The sequence below is a fragment of the Enoplosus armatus genome, chromosome 23, assembly GCF_043641665.1.
Source record: "Enoplosus armatus isolate fEnoArm2 chromosome 23, fEnoArm2.hap1, whole genome shotgun sequence".
NCBI classification, from domain to species: Eukaryota; Metazoa; Chordata; class Actinopteri; order Centrarchiformes; family Enoplosidae; genus Enoplosus; species Enoplosus armatus.
Window position 1 is genome coordinate 8,352,496 of NC_092202.1, and position 14,910 is coordinate 8,367,405.

The 14,910-nt window shown below is 42.7% G+C and overlaps 1 protein-coding gene across 1 annotated transcript in view; it reads left to right on the plus strand.

Annotated features, from left to right (window-relative positions):
- Positions 1–14,910, plus strand: part of LOC139305617 (glucosidase 2 subunit beta-like) — a 107,658-nt gene that overhangs the window by 55,753 nt on the left and 36,995 nt on the right. The window lies entirely within an intron of this gene.

A 14,910-nucleotide genomic window follows, 5' to 3' on the forward strand; every position in this document is an offset into this window, starting at 1 on the left:
ATGTTAAAAAGGAGACAATGACTACATCAGCTAGCTGCAGAGATGTACAGTATGTATAAACATTTTTCTGTGTCTAAGAAAAATTTGTGTATAAGAGACAGAGATCTGGGCAGAGGTGTACTGTGGGTTTGTTGATGCACTCAGTTGTAGATTTCTTCCACAAAGTTCTCCTTGTTGTGAAACTGAATATAAACAAGCAGTTGTGCAGCACTAGCTGTTTTCGCTTTTATTCACTTGGAATGCAAAATCTATGTTACGTATGAGCTCCTGCGAAAGTTGAAATGTTGAAATGACAAATTCTGTGCCTGGCCACTGTGTTGTGCTGAGTTGTATTGTATCAACTTTCCCAGCCGTCTTGTCCCCCCAAGTATTTCAGGAACAATGAAAGATCTTCACAGACGGTTTGGGGTTTCTGTGCGGGCCATCTGATACAAGGCTATAAAGGACCCCTTCCGGGCTCACTCAGGAACGGTCGCTTGTTGCTTCAATACAGTTGACTGTTGTCTGTTTAGCTTGTCTCACCTTTCTCTTTGCTGTGGTGAAGCCATACTTCATTCAGGAAAATTCATATTTGTGCATCTTAGTGCTGACCTTTTGTGTGTGTTTTGCAGCTGAGTCATGAACTTTATCTTTATCTTTTGTGATCTTGTGATATTTTGTGAATAACGCTAATTCCACCAATTAGTTGAGTGACTTTGCTATTTTGTTCAGCTCTCACAAAATGTCCACAAAAAAGGTTGAATTGGAAGACTGCACAGCCTGGTAGTGAGCACTATGGCTGAAAGGATTTATTCACTTCCGAGAAAGTGTCCAATTGATCAGCTTCCTGGCTAGCTACATGTATGCGTACAGACTACCAGCTATTGACTATTACAGGAATGCTCAGGCACTGCCCAAAATAAAACATTCTGCACTAAACCTTTTAGTGTGTGTCTGAGAGTGTTTTGCGAATTTCAAGTGAACTTCTAGTGATATTCAATGGGCTTGAAGCTGAGTACCACCAGGGCAAAATAGGTAAAAAAACAACAACACAGTAATAATCTGATCAGCACTCTCTCCTTATATTTTCAGTGGCATTAAACAACAGTCCTAACTTAACGTCTTGTCATTCAATGCTTGCACTCTATAAAACAGGCAGCAGAATTCACTTTCTAATAATGTTAAATGATAGAAACTGATGCAAACGTGGATTCACTGTGAGAAGCGGGGGCGATTGCCCCTCGCGCTCACAGCGGTCATTAATTAAGGCTTCAACAGCAAAATAAGTTTTAAAATCCACCAGTGATGCAGCCTCATAACATTTTTACCTCAACATTGCTCATTGCCGTAAATGTCCTGTCATGTTTGAATGAAACCGCAGGAAACATTAATGTAAAAGTCACCTATGTCTGGATGAAAAAAAAAAAAGCCATATTTTTAACAGATAGATAAAGCCAGCAATGTTTTGTATTCCATGTCTGTAAAGGTCTTTATTCATAGGAGAAGCAGTTTAAATATATTACTATTTCTGTACAGCTACAGTATGTATAGCTCTAACTTACTAACTGATGTGCAAATCTCTTAAATGTCCTGCCCTTTTCTTGTATTTTCCGCTCACATCAAAACGATACAGTTTCACATTTTTATTAAACTTTGTTGTTTGTATTTTAAATTAATTTGTCACATTTGTGCAAACTGTTGTCTGATTGCTCCCCAGGCATGATTGTAGTCTCACTCGAGCTCTGGAGTTGAAAGAAAATCCAAGGGCTGCATAGGTGAAACAAAGAGTGATAAACGGTCGATGGTGTTTTAAGCAGTGCCTGGCTCAAGAGTTCAGGAAAGGAAGGTCCAAGTTAAAATTTGAAATGTGCAAACTGATACCTTCCTTGGCATTCACCTGCCTTCTTCTAGCCTCCCTCCCTTTCTCCATTCACCAGGCATGTGCATGTTTTTCTTCATTTCACACCTCTCTCACACTGTATATTCATTTTTCACTAGTATTGCCTTCCTGCTACCCCCCACCTATCCGCCCAACCTCAAACCCCTTGACGTGGGAATTCAATTTGTACTGTATGTTTCATTTCTACTCAGATTTAGATTTATTTCATGTTGGCTGCTTTTAATTAACTCTCTGGATATGCGACGAGAGGAGGGGAGGGAGGGAAGAAGAGAGAGTTAGAGAGACGGAGAGATAGATAAAAACTCCTCACACCCGCCAATGAGTTACACCGGCAATCATTTACCACTTAGACAGTAGTGCAGAAGCCCCCTGTTCGTTGCCCTGGCAACCGGTGCCTTGGTGATTGATTCCTTGCCAGTGTGGCATCGCTGCGGGGAATAGAGCGCGTGAGCTTAGCGTGCTCGCTACATCTTTCTAATTAAAATGGGATTACAGAGTCATCGCCGTTGTATGTTCAAACAAATGCAAGGCTGTGAAGGAAATCAATTTTGGTAAATGTCAGGGATGTTAAATACAACTATGGATAAACAAATGTAGGAGAGCTCAATGTATTGATACGCACACTCTATACATGAAGATGTGCCTCCGTATGATTTGCATGTTGGGGTTGCAGCGACTGACAGCCGCCGCGCGTCCCTCCATCCAGGAGTCGAGCTTGATTGACAGTGCATGAATCATGTTATGCAGCACAAATCACCAGACACAACAATTAGTCTGTTTGTTGCTGTCTGCTAATCAGAAAATATTCTTCAAATTGGAGCTTAATGTACATCTTAAATGAACAACGGTTTATTAATGTAATTGGATTAGGCAAGTCAATCATATCTATGCAGTTTTTGCTGTTGTCTTTCAGACTAGTGTGTTTTGAGGGGCTAAATATTCGATATGCACAGAGCCGAGACTTGATTACTTAACATTTTACAGTGGCTGCTTGCACTTGCACCATGGGGATACTGAAGCACACTGATATTATATTTTGAATTATCATGATCTTACATACATATGAATGAAAAATTAGTGCAGGATGCAGCAGAGGTAAGGGAATATCAGATAATATAACAGCATTCACTTTAATAATTATACTATTTTTGTTAGTCTAGTGCTACATTTACTTTCCTTTATAACCACCAGGATTTGCTACATAGCTATATCTATAACAGTCTGCTGGTACCATATTGTTAAAGGCCAATGCACCTACAACTTTTTGAAAGTGCTATTCTTCAAGATAATTGTGTACTCGAGAATCACATTCTTAAGTCTGTAATTCATGATGTTTAGTGGGCTCTTGAAGCCAACGGCGACCCCAGAGTGGCCCTTGAACTCCTAAGCATAATAGAGCAGAAGATAGAGAGCATGCAAAGTGAGTGAATGAGCGAGACCAGAAAGAGAGGAGTGTGGCATACAGAAAGAAAGAAAAACGAGGTCTTGCACTCGGTTTTCAGATTTCAATCACCACAACGCAGTTAGCAAGGTGTAATGTGGTGCCTTGGGCCTGTTCCCAAGTGTAGCTCTTTGGCACTGGCTGTGTGGGATGTGTCATTACAGCAAAGGTAATAATAGACCAGGGAATTTATAATGTGACGCTTTTTACGTGCCTATGAAAGAGTGCCTGAAAGCCCGGGACTGCTGGCAAAAAAAAAAGGGAAAAATTAATGTTTGGTTGTAAACAACAAAGAGCCATATCATTGGCTGATATGTCACGCGACTGAAACTTATATTAAACCTCTCATGAAGGACCTCTGGGGTGGAACACACTTCAATTTCACCCATATAGAAATGCGAAGCGGGTCTACCTGCAGACCGGGGGTGCACCACGATTCCCAGGTACCTCTACTATATCATCGCACGAAACAGAGGTTTTTACAGGGCTTCTTGTGGGTAACAAACTACTCTCTGAAATGAAAGTGCAGTTACAGCCTTATGAAACTGAGCGCCCAGATTAGGCATAAATCACATTCAGTCTTGTTGTGCCCTCTCAATCATTACTCAGTGTGGGTGCCCGGCTTTTGTGTGCTCAGTAAGCATGCATGTTTTTTTTTTTGTCTTTGTGCTGTGAAAGAAATATGAGAACATGAAGCAGCATGAAATCCGTCATTGCACTTTAAATTGTGTAAATTGTAAACGTGTCAATTTCTGTGAAAACCATTCAGCAAGTCATCTACTTGATTCAGTGGAGTTCATGCACATGGCTCTGATTAACATACCATACAGACTTTTATTTGAATGCAAATCAGCAGGAATAAATGTAGGTGTAATTGTATAGTTGCAGGTTATCATTGCCATGTCTGTCTTTTTACTGCAAGTAGCTTAAAGTAGCCCAAAAAATAAAATGATCGTAATAATTTTTAACCACGCTAGTGTTGTGGCTCTAGGGATGGCAATGTCGGTCGGTCAGCCAGCCCATCACTTTGATCAAGACTGAAATGTTTCAACAACTACAGGATGAATTGCCATGAAATTTTCTACAGACATTTATGATCCCCAGAAGATGAAGCCTATTGACACCGTGAGGTTGACGTTTTGCATTTTTTGTGAAATGTCTCGAGCTATTGGATGGATTGCCATCAAATTTGGTTCTTGTATCCATGGTGTCCAGAGAATTAATCCTAATGACTTTGTTTATCCCCTGACTTTTCATTTAGCACCAAATGCAGGTCAGGGAAATATCTCAACATCTAACAGATGGATTGGCACAACATTCATGAGACATTCATGGTTCCCGGTGGATGTACCTTAACGACTTTTCTTCCAGAGCCACTATGAGGTTGACATTTGTGTCCTTTCAAATTTTGGATGGCTTGCCATAACATTTGGTACAGACATGCTCCTCTTGTATGAATGCCCCCCTCAGTATGAATTATAATAACTTGAATGATCCCTTAATGTTTCATCAAGTGCCATCATCAGGTCAAAAATGTGTCCAATACTTTGCTACTTCCTATTAGCCTCAGCTGTACTCTGTGTTCAATGCTAATTAGCAAATGTTGGCATGCTAAACTAGGACGGTGAATATGGTCAACATTATACATGCTAAACATCAGCATGTATGTAGCAATGTAATATACTAATCTGTGAGTGGTTACGTTACACTCTCTGAATTGTCTTTTTGTGATCGACGCCACCGCTTCTACTCCAAACAAGTCAAAAGAAAGGAAATATTTGCACTTTCTATGTAGCCATGTCTGCAGCTTACACAACTCGAAGCCAGGTTAACAGGAATGGGAGCCTGAATTCTCCAAGTGCCTCAAATGGCTGAAGGAGGATGACAGTGTACGTTTTTTTTTTTCCTCTTGGGGTGTGTGTTAAGAATCACACATACGTGTGCGCGAATGGCGTCGGGTTCGCTCTCCTCCTGAGCGGTGAAGAAAACCATCTGGGATTGTGTTTGTGTTAAGCAAAGTGCAACGGTTTTCCTCTCTCTCATTCACACAGGCGCCTGGCATCATGTAGGGACTAATGTGGAATCTAAATCTGGACCTTGTTGATAGAAAATGGCAGGTCACACTGTTTGGCATGTGACTCTCACAAACCCCATTGCAGGCGATGGTGCTAATAGATAATTGCCAGCTTAATAGGAGGTGACATGTTGTATGATGTTGCACTCAGAGCCAGCGACTCTGTCACCAAATAGCAATCTTTGTCGAAAATACAGTCTCCATATTTTTGTCTATTTCAGGTGGAGGCCTTGAACAGTGTTTGAACTGATTGGAATTTCATTTAGTTTTCTTTTATAATGAAATATTCTTTTACAGGAATCTGTTCATCTAAGAGAATGTTTCTCATGTGTTGTAATTTTATAATTACTTATGATAATACAAACAGAGATTTTATGATACTTAAAACTAGACTTGTCACCACTACTATTGCTGCAACATGTCTTCCTTTACATTACGCTGCATGGGTGCAAAACAATTCATCACATGAAAAGCAGCATTTCTTGCCTTCTCTTGGGAACTTTTGTTTCATGGATTGCAACAATTTGCGTGCAGAGCTCTCTGCCTCTCACTCCCTCTCACACACACACACACACACACACACACACACATGTCCTCTCATAGACACACACACACATGTCCTCTCATAGACACACACACACACTCATCATAACCGTTCGCTGTGGACTCACACCCCCTCCCTTCGCCTCCCACTCATCCTACTGATTGGAGTTGTCAGGAGTCAGAGGGTCACAGTAGAGGATGTCAATAGGCCTCATTCACAGACACAGTGAAGCGCACACATGTACACACACACACACTCACACACAGACAAAATGACAGACAGACAGTAATACAGTCCTATCTTAAGTGTGTATAAACACACCCCACAATCACCCCATCACGTCAACAGCTGTGCATCAGCTCACTCTCCCACTCACCGCAGCCGTGCACGCCAACGACAGCGAAGAGCATTCAGTTTATATTCATTATTCACCAGTCAACTGCCTTGATTTCAATGATTGGATATACCCTCTACCACCTACTGGCTCCTCCCCCCGCTTCCCTCAGCCCCATGGGAAGTCTCAATGTCTCCCCTCAGCTCATAGAGTGGATAGCTGTGTGAGTGTGTGTGTGGTTGTGTGTCTTTTTATGTATGTTAAATGGTGCTTGGTGTGTGGCAGTAATAAGGCTTTTGGGATATGAGTAGAGAGCACATGTGATTGGAGGGATTTTATCAGGACCAAAAGAAAAGAGGCAGCCTGTAGAAAGTTTCAGAGCTTTTTTTACTCAATGTTTGAGACTCACATTTATACGCAAATTCATGTATTTTAGACTTTTCTATTTTTTTCCACTTTTGTTGATATTGATAACAAAGTAATGAGCTACATTCCACATTTGTACAGTGATGCCGAAGCTGTATTTGCAGAACTGTTGCAGTGTCATTCACAAACCAAGCAATTTGAACAATTTGGGAATTGTAAACCGCATTTTCCTGTATTTTCTTACAATTTGTAGATTGTATAGAACAAATCGCAAAAATGATTTGCTTCATCAATCAATAAAGCAAATGTTAGTTAGTCAGTAGATTATAACCCCTTTTTGTCAGCTGCAGTACAATAACCCAGAGTCCTGCTCTTACGAACACGTCTTGAACTCAGACCAAACTTTAAGGTGAGAACAGAACAAAACCTTCCCCCTTCAGCAGGTGAATGTGAAAACCTCTGCAAATACATCATTCTGCCCAGTGAAGGTCAAACACCAAGTGAAGTAACAATAAGCATAACACATTTTTGAGTGGAGTGGGACTGTGCTCAAAACTAAATTCTTCTAGTTCACCCCCTACGGTTCAACCACAATCCCCCATGCTTAACTAATAATGACCCCAGATAGGTGATTACACAAGATTTTGTCAAAAACGTTGATAAAATTCACAGCAGAAATGTAAAAACCATGGCATTTATGAAATTGAAGCCTTGTTAGATAATTCAGCATGTAGTATGTAGTTTAATTGCCTTTCCTGTCCCCTTCATGCCTCCCAGGTCTATTACAATAAGCTTCAGGTAACTGGTGAAACCACCAACGCGCATCATCTCAGTAACAACATGCTCATCAGAAAGCAGCGTAGTGCAGCCGAGCCCAGCTGAGAAGTAACAGAGATGTTTGTTTGACGAGACATTGGCTTGGCTATCTTTATCTCTAACCATACGCAGAGACAACCACACGCAGAAGCTCACAGGCAGTTTGCGCTCAAATTGTTTTGGGCACCTGTCATCCTCTATTATAATTAGCAAGTGGACGTCTAAATAATTGCCATCAGGCTGCGGCTGCTGTATCAGTGTTGGTAGCCAGAGCCCTGTCCCTCGCCTTTAGTTCGAGGATTATTTAAAGGGCCGACGCGTCGTCTTCACAAAGCAGTGCCCTCAGCAAAGTCTTAAGCTGTGTATTCAGTCAGCAACAGCATCTGGAGCGCTGAAAATAATTAACTGACACAAGAGGGTTTGGTGTTGGCTTCACCATTTGTTTTGTCCACACTTGTCCCTGACACACACAAATGCACATATGCGCGCATGTACAGGCAGCTTTTGATCATAATTGTGACACTGCCAGGAGAGAGGGAGGTAACGCGCTCATCCCAGTGGGGATTGAGGATGCTTGTAAAAGTAAATGAGGCAGATGGGTCTGTCTTGAAAAGTAGTGTGGGAAAAAAATGAACAAGCTCCTTTGAGGAATAAAGATAGAATAGTTAAGTTGAAGCGGTTGTGTAATTTGAAAAGAACTGTACTGGCACAACTATTGTAGGAATAATATCGAATAAAAGTATAGTAATGATGTAAAGCTGCATGATTGTACAAACCTACAATTTTATATTTTCACAGAAAGGTCCATAAATCAATAAAGTATGGAACCCTGATAAGTAATAAAGTATACAGCAGCATGTGCATCACGCAAAACCAATTCTGCCTCAACTGTATGGAAACTTGTCTGTCAGTTGAAATGCAGGTGCATTGTCATCATCCAATGAGAGGAGTGTGTGTGTGTTTTTGTGAGTGTGTCTCCGAACCGAGCTTGCTGCTATAAAGAGCTACGCTCCAGGGCCGGTGAGAGCTATCCCGGAGTGTATCGCCAGCCGTAGCGTGACGACTTGACTCACACTTGTCGTTCTCCCCTCTCCCTCTTTCCCCCCGATTAGACTGATGCAGTGTGGAGATGTATGTCAGGACCACACACGCACGCACACACCCATATATATATATATATATATATATATATGTATAGCATATTCACAAAGAGTTGTTGCCTGTGGGAAGACCATAGGTCACCAGGCTAGTCTCCACCAACCCCCTCCTTCAGGGGCATTGAAGCTGGTTGAGGTCACTGTTGCTCAGGAGCGCCCTCGCTGCGCCGATAGCGGCGCTGCTTATATCAGCCAGTCAGTGACGTTCAATTTAGTCAAACAACAGCTGACACTAACATACACACACATCATCTCCCTTCCCCCTCCTCCATATCACCCTTCCCCCTTACTCTCTGTTGTTCTACAAGCTACCTCTGTCATACTCATTGGCTTCCTTTGTTGTTATCTCACTGCACAGTTGTATATGTGTCAGCATGTCTGTGTGCTGTGTGTGTTTGCGTGCGCGTGTGCATGTTTTGTCTCTTTCTCTCACCTTCTAATGCTCTAATTTGTCTGACATGTCCTGAAAAGCCCCCATTTGGAGGGACATTAGCAGAGCACTGCTTAGAGTACAGTGGTGTCTACAGAAATCACTTCCTGTACAGAGACAGACAGGATGGAGTTCTTCTGCTGGGCACTGTTCTCACAGTATCCCCTGAAATGTGTCACTTGCCAATGTGGCTTCTACTAACCACCCATTATGAGCCAGGCGCAAATTTTCAGGCCCTCTGGTCAGATGGGGTGTAAACGGAGACTGGCAAAAGAAAAAAACAACAGCATTTAGAGGACTGTCTTGAATCTGAATCTCTGGCATTGTTTTGTAGTTGCAGCTCAGTGAGTTACTAGCCCAGCCTTCTCTGTGTGGTCTATTTTCCTTGGTGCCTGCTCAGTAAGCTCTTTCCGTGGTGCTGACTTAGATGGGGCAAACTGGTGCTGTCCATGGTGCTATCATCACTGGTCCAATTTCAGCTGGTCCTTGCTGAGCTACAGCTGACTGTGTTAGCTTTTGTCGACTCTTGTCCTTTGTGCTACCTCATCTGTTTCGAGCGGAGCGCATGCCATCTGCAGTGCTAACGCTGCTGGTTTGGGCCGTGATGCAGTTTGAGCTGCCCAGTAACCACTTACTGCAAGCAGAGCCAATGTCTGCCGCAGATTATAAGCTGCTAACTGCCACTCTGGATCCATTTTCTGAATCCTCAGGAGTAACCTCTTTTTATACCCAGCTCATGTCCTGCCAGTTAAACGTGTGTCAGGAAGCAGATTTGTCATTGCTCTAGCTTATGGGCTCTATCTTTGTGCAGGCGCAGTGGCATTTTCCTGAGGTGCAGTGAGGATTTTCCTTGTTCTGTATTTTGGTGACTCACTGTGCGCTGCAGTAGGGGGAGTGTCCCAGACAGTCCACTGTGGCCCTGCAATTTTTGTTGACCACATTTTGCGCCGTCTGCTACCTGTCTGCTCTGAGCAGCTCTGGAGCGCACGCTGCACCAGAATTCTGGTTGAGGTGCACAAAATCACACAATCTCATTTAATTCATGTTTTCACTTTCATTATCCGGATTTAACCATGTGACACTTCTGTTTGCTCAGAGAAGGTGTCCCCAGGAAGCTGTTCAGGTTGTAGGCCCCAAAAATCCTGATATGTCTCCTCTTGTGACAGCCTCATTAGATATCTGGCTATTGTTTTTGTCATGCTTCTTGTTTAGATGTCTCTGCTTTAAGTAGTATAATTAGCTTTATATATATGGGTTGTGTGAAGCAGGGTTCACTTTGATCTAATTTAGTGAGGTTGCATCTAAAGATATGAGGGCATGTCTAAGAATAGTAAACTTACAAGGAATTAAGAGTCATGTAACGGTGAGAGAAATCTCGAGATAAGAGTTTAAGATGGTATGAGATTAGGTATTTGGATGTGTAACAGATCACAATGACATCAACAAGATACTCTTCTTAAACATTAATATTATTCTATGATTATGCTCTCTGTCAGCATTCCCCTGTTAAGCATAAATGGGTTGCTTATTTAACAAGCATCTTGTCTTTGAAATCAGTCCTACACCTCTGTCTCCCACATGCAAAATGCTTCAACATGTCCCTCAGTTCACTTTGGGGTGACCAGGGAGCTTTTGGCATCTCAGCACTCAACAAATGAATTGGCATGTGAGGCAGCAGCGCTTCAGTGTGTAAGAGAGCGCGGGGATTGGTGCTCCGGCAGGTTACAAACCTTGGCGAGGGCTGATGTTAATTAAAGGCTCTGTTCAGCACTTTCCAAATTAGATGTGAAATGTTAAGCAGGAGGGGTTTGCCATTAACGTGGTGCTCGGCGAGACCTCTGACCCCGGCTGAGGGCGACGCGTCCTTGAGACATAATTGTGCTCACCTTGAGTGCTAGTTCGACAGAAGGAGCAAAGGGAGAGTCAAGAGAAGAGCAGGGTGGAAAAGTGTACAGAGCTTCCCATTGCTATAGAATGAGCGGCTAGTACATTTTCCCTCTTCTTCCATTAAGCTGTCGAGAGGTTGAAACAATTTTCCTCTCACCTCTCTCTCTCCCTGTTCGTGTGTTTTGATAGCCACAGGAGGAATGTATTGGATTGCAACCATATGAGGGATACACCAAATTAGCCTGTTTTCACTTATCAAATGTTGGAAGTCTGATTTGAGCGGCTGCCAGCTTTCTGTCTCTTTATGTTGTCTGAAATAGATTTTTTCTTTCCCAGCTCCTGAAGCTAACAGTGCTTGGCACCGTACCAAGATGATCCCGGATAAAGATATTTTATGAGATGGTGCAGACGAGTACTCTCCAGTGTGCAGCCCCAGTTATGTCGAGAGCTCTCTTTTGTCTGTGCGTACTTGTCCATCACGCATTTACACCATTTCCTGCATCTCCTTGTGTTCACATCACATGATCACTTGAGTACACATCCCATTATAAACATTAGTCGTTTATTTTTTGAACATGACTCCCTTAGAACCAGTATAAATCAATGTTTTTGATTCTAACATCTGCATTTAGGCAAACAAAAATGCAAAAACTTGTCAAAACTCACGTCAGTGTGCGCGCAACGAATGAATAACTTGTCACTGGCAGATCCTGACAGTTCCTACAGCTACACATCCACCTACTGAGCGCCCTCCCTCAGCAGACGGTGATCATCACTTGCAAAACCATCAAAAGGGAGACTGTTGATTTGTACATGAGAGTCGCATCCTTCCTGCTATTACAGTATGTTGCAAGATGACAGAGTTACCCCGGAAGGGGACCAAGTCATGAGCAGAGGAGACACAGAAGTAGGTCAGCTCCTAGGCGTTTGTTACATCATACATATTCATAAACAGCACCCAGTTGTTGCAGAGTGAACTCACTCCACACAGACTGTTTATTCTGTTCATTGGGCCCCCTTCTCTGTTTAAATGTTAAATAGTGATTACGCATCATGATGATAATGTGAGCAATTGACTCTGACTGCTGCATTTATGCGCATTTTACCGCTATTACATGGATAGTATACTGTTGTGATCACATATTTATACCTCTTCATCTCAGTCATGCGTTTAATTGGGGTTAAAACATCAGCAATGCCACATTCAGTTGAAACATGTTGGACATGGACAAGTTAGGACAATACAGTATTTAAAGGAATAGTGTGACATCTTGAGAAACATGCTTACTTGCTTTCTTGCCGAGAGTTAAATGAAAAGATGGAAACAAATTTCCTGTCAATTTATTAATTCGACTGATTGTTTCAGCACTAATTGTAGCCTTCATGTATGATGTTCACTGTTACATGTGACCAGCAAGGCCTGAGTGATTTAACTAATTCAAGGGCAATACAATATACATATCTGTGTACCGGATAATGCATCAGTCTTTTTCATTTCAGTTGAAACATCTGACTGTATTCTAATAATCAAATCACATTATGTGTGGTCACTGATACTCGCCATTCTCATTACCGGCTTATTTAATTTGATATAATAGCAGTTGTGCAGTGAATGGACCCATTCTTAATTTCAGTGTGTCCTAGTCGTGGTACTGCACTTGTCCTTCAACCACTGTGGATGAAAAGCGAGTTGCAGGAGAGTGTGGGAGAATGAATACAAACTGAGTCAGTCACAGGGCTATGAATTGTACTGATAGTTCAAAACATGATGCTATTTCTGCCAGCTACTGTTATTCACTCAACCCTAATATAATCAGACACTCCAACACAACGATTATGCAGGGGGCGAGATTGACCTCCTCTCAACTCCCAGCAGCCTGTGCTACAGTTTCAGAATCATTTGGATGGATAAAGAGAGAAACATAAGGAAATGCAAGTGTAACTCTGTTTCAATTAAATGTTTGTTTAATTTCTATTCATGGTGTTTGCTCGTTCTATTAAAGATTAATATGCAAACATTCATTGTTCTTTCTATCATGTAACACCTCTCTTGCTGCCTTTGTTGAATTTTTTTTTCATATCAGTTTCCTAAGAAAAGAGGAGTAATTTGCACCTCCGGGCGGTCGTGTTTGATGCTAGCAGGTGGCTATTAATGCTATCACTAGCCCTGTTGACAGTATCTCAAAGCCCCCTTGTTGATTGTTACAACCTCAAAACGTTTCATTACAGGAATCCTCAACCTATATTTTAGCCCTCACCACTCTGCAGGCAGGACAAGTTCGTCATTGAGGAGAGAAACTGAGAAACTGGAGCTGGACAGAGAGAGAGAGAGCAAGGTGAGGGTGATGGGAAGACTTTTCATGCTGAAAATATTGAAGGAGAGGAGAATGCTGAAGTCAAAAGTAAATAGGAACCAAAGTGGAAGCTTGAGCATGCTGCCAGTCTGTATTTTAAAGAGCAGGCTCTTACAGACAACAAAGCCAACTCCTACATGTGCCTTGTAGTCGACGTAATCTAGCTAAAGGTGTTGCTTGTGTGAGTGTGAGGCTCCAGGGTAGCCTCACTGCATTGCCCTTGCGTTGTTAAGCATCGCTGTGGCGCACATTGCAACGACTCGCAGGCTTCTTTTCTTAGCGCCGCGGAGAAATTGCCTTGTCTATTGATCCATTCGCATGTAAACAGAGCATCTCCGGTCTCCGGCTCAAGGTATGTATGCACAGGAGATTTCCAACAGAAGATGGCATATACTATACAGTGGATTCCTCCTCCTCTATTTTTGTACACGGCCGCTGTGATTTAAAAACCCTCTTGATACCGTCTAGTACAGTAAACTTCCTGAAGTGGAAAATTTAGCTTCAACTTGAGATCATTTGTCCTTAATTTTTGTCCTATGCACGACAATAAATGAATGTTAGGATTGTTGAAGTGACTCATTATGTTGATTTGATGTAATTTGCACACCAACAAAAGATGTAGCGTGAGTACAGGAGCAGTTCATGTATGCTTGCTGTAATTGTGATGCCATGACATCCATTGACCGTATGACGATAATCTCAGCCTTGCAGTCATTAGACCGTAAGCACGAGGTCTATTTGGTGTACTGTAAATCGATGTTAGGTTATGTCGGCCTGACTGGTGCAGAGACCTTTGGAGAGGCTTTCTCACCCTGTGTTCCCTGCTCTGGATACTTCTGTACGACTGGCTGCCCCCCCCCCCCCCCCACTCCCCATCCCCTGTCACCACGCCCTCCACATACGACTGGGCTGCTGCAAGGGGTCAAATGTCACCCACTTGGGATTCTGCATCTCCTTTTGTCATTGCTGAGCCTGATGATTGGTGTGTGTGTGTGTCTGCGACAAAAAGAGAGAGAGGGAATCTGAGAGTATGCAAGAGAGAACAGTCTTGTGTGTGTGACTGACTTTCTGAAGGAGTTTGAGGGGATCGGGGGTGGGTTAGGGACAGATCTTCCCCTTCTTTGTGCAATAAAAATAGCCATTACAGCATGGAAAATCACAGCTTGCCTCTTGGACACACCACATCTGCACCGAGTTCGGCAAGAAATAGGTGCTGGGGGAATTGTGTGGGGGGTATCTTTATGGGCAACCAGCTGAGACCACATGCAAGGAACATGCTAATTGGTATTCAGGCCAGGGCTGTGACAGCTTCCCACACAGTCCTTACTGCATACACATTCCTTTCTGTTGCCACGGCGCCGGGCCCCAGCGAGAGTTTCCTCAACGACAGAGACGAACCTGTCCACTTCCAGAAACCCCAGTAAATCCCCAGGTCCATCAGCTCTGGACAATTAAAATGGAGTCTTTCCAGCCTTTCTTCACTTCTATTTTCTGCCATATTCTCCTTCTTCAGGTTTTCAGCCCCTTGTTTCATGTTTAATCCTGCAGTCAAACACACTGTCGCCAACACGATTCACCTATGAAATGACTCTGCTACGGTTTCACTGTATTGTGTTAGCCTCTCTTGA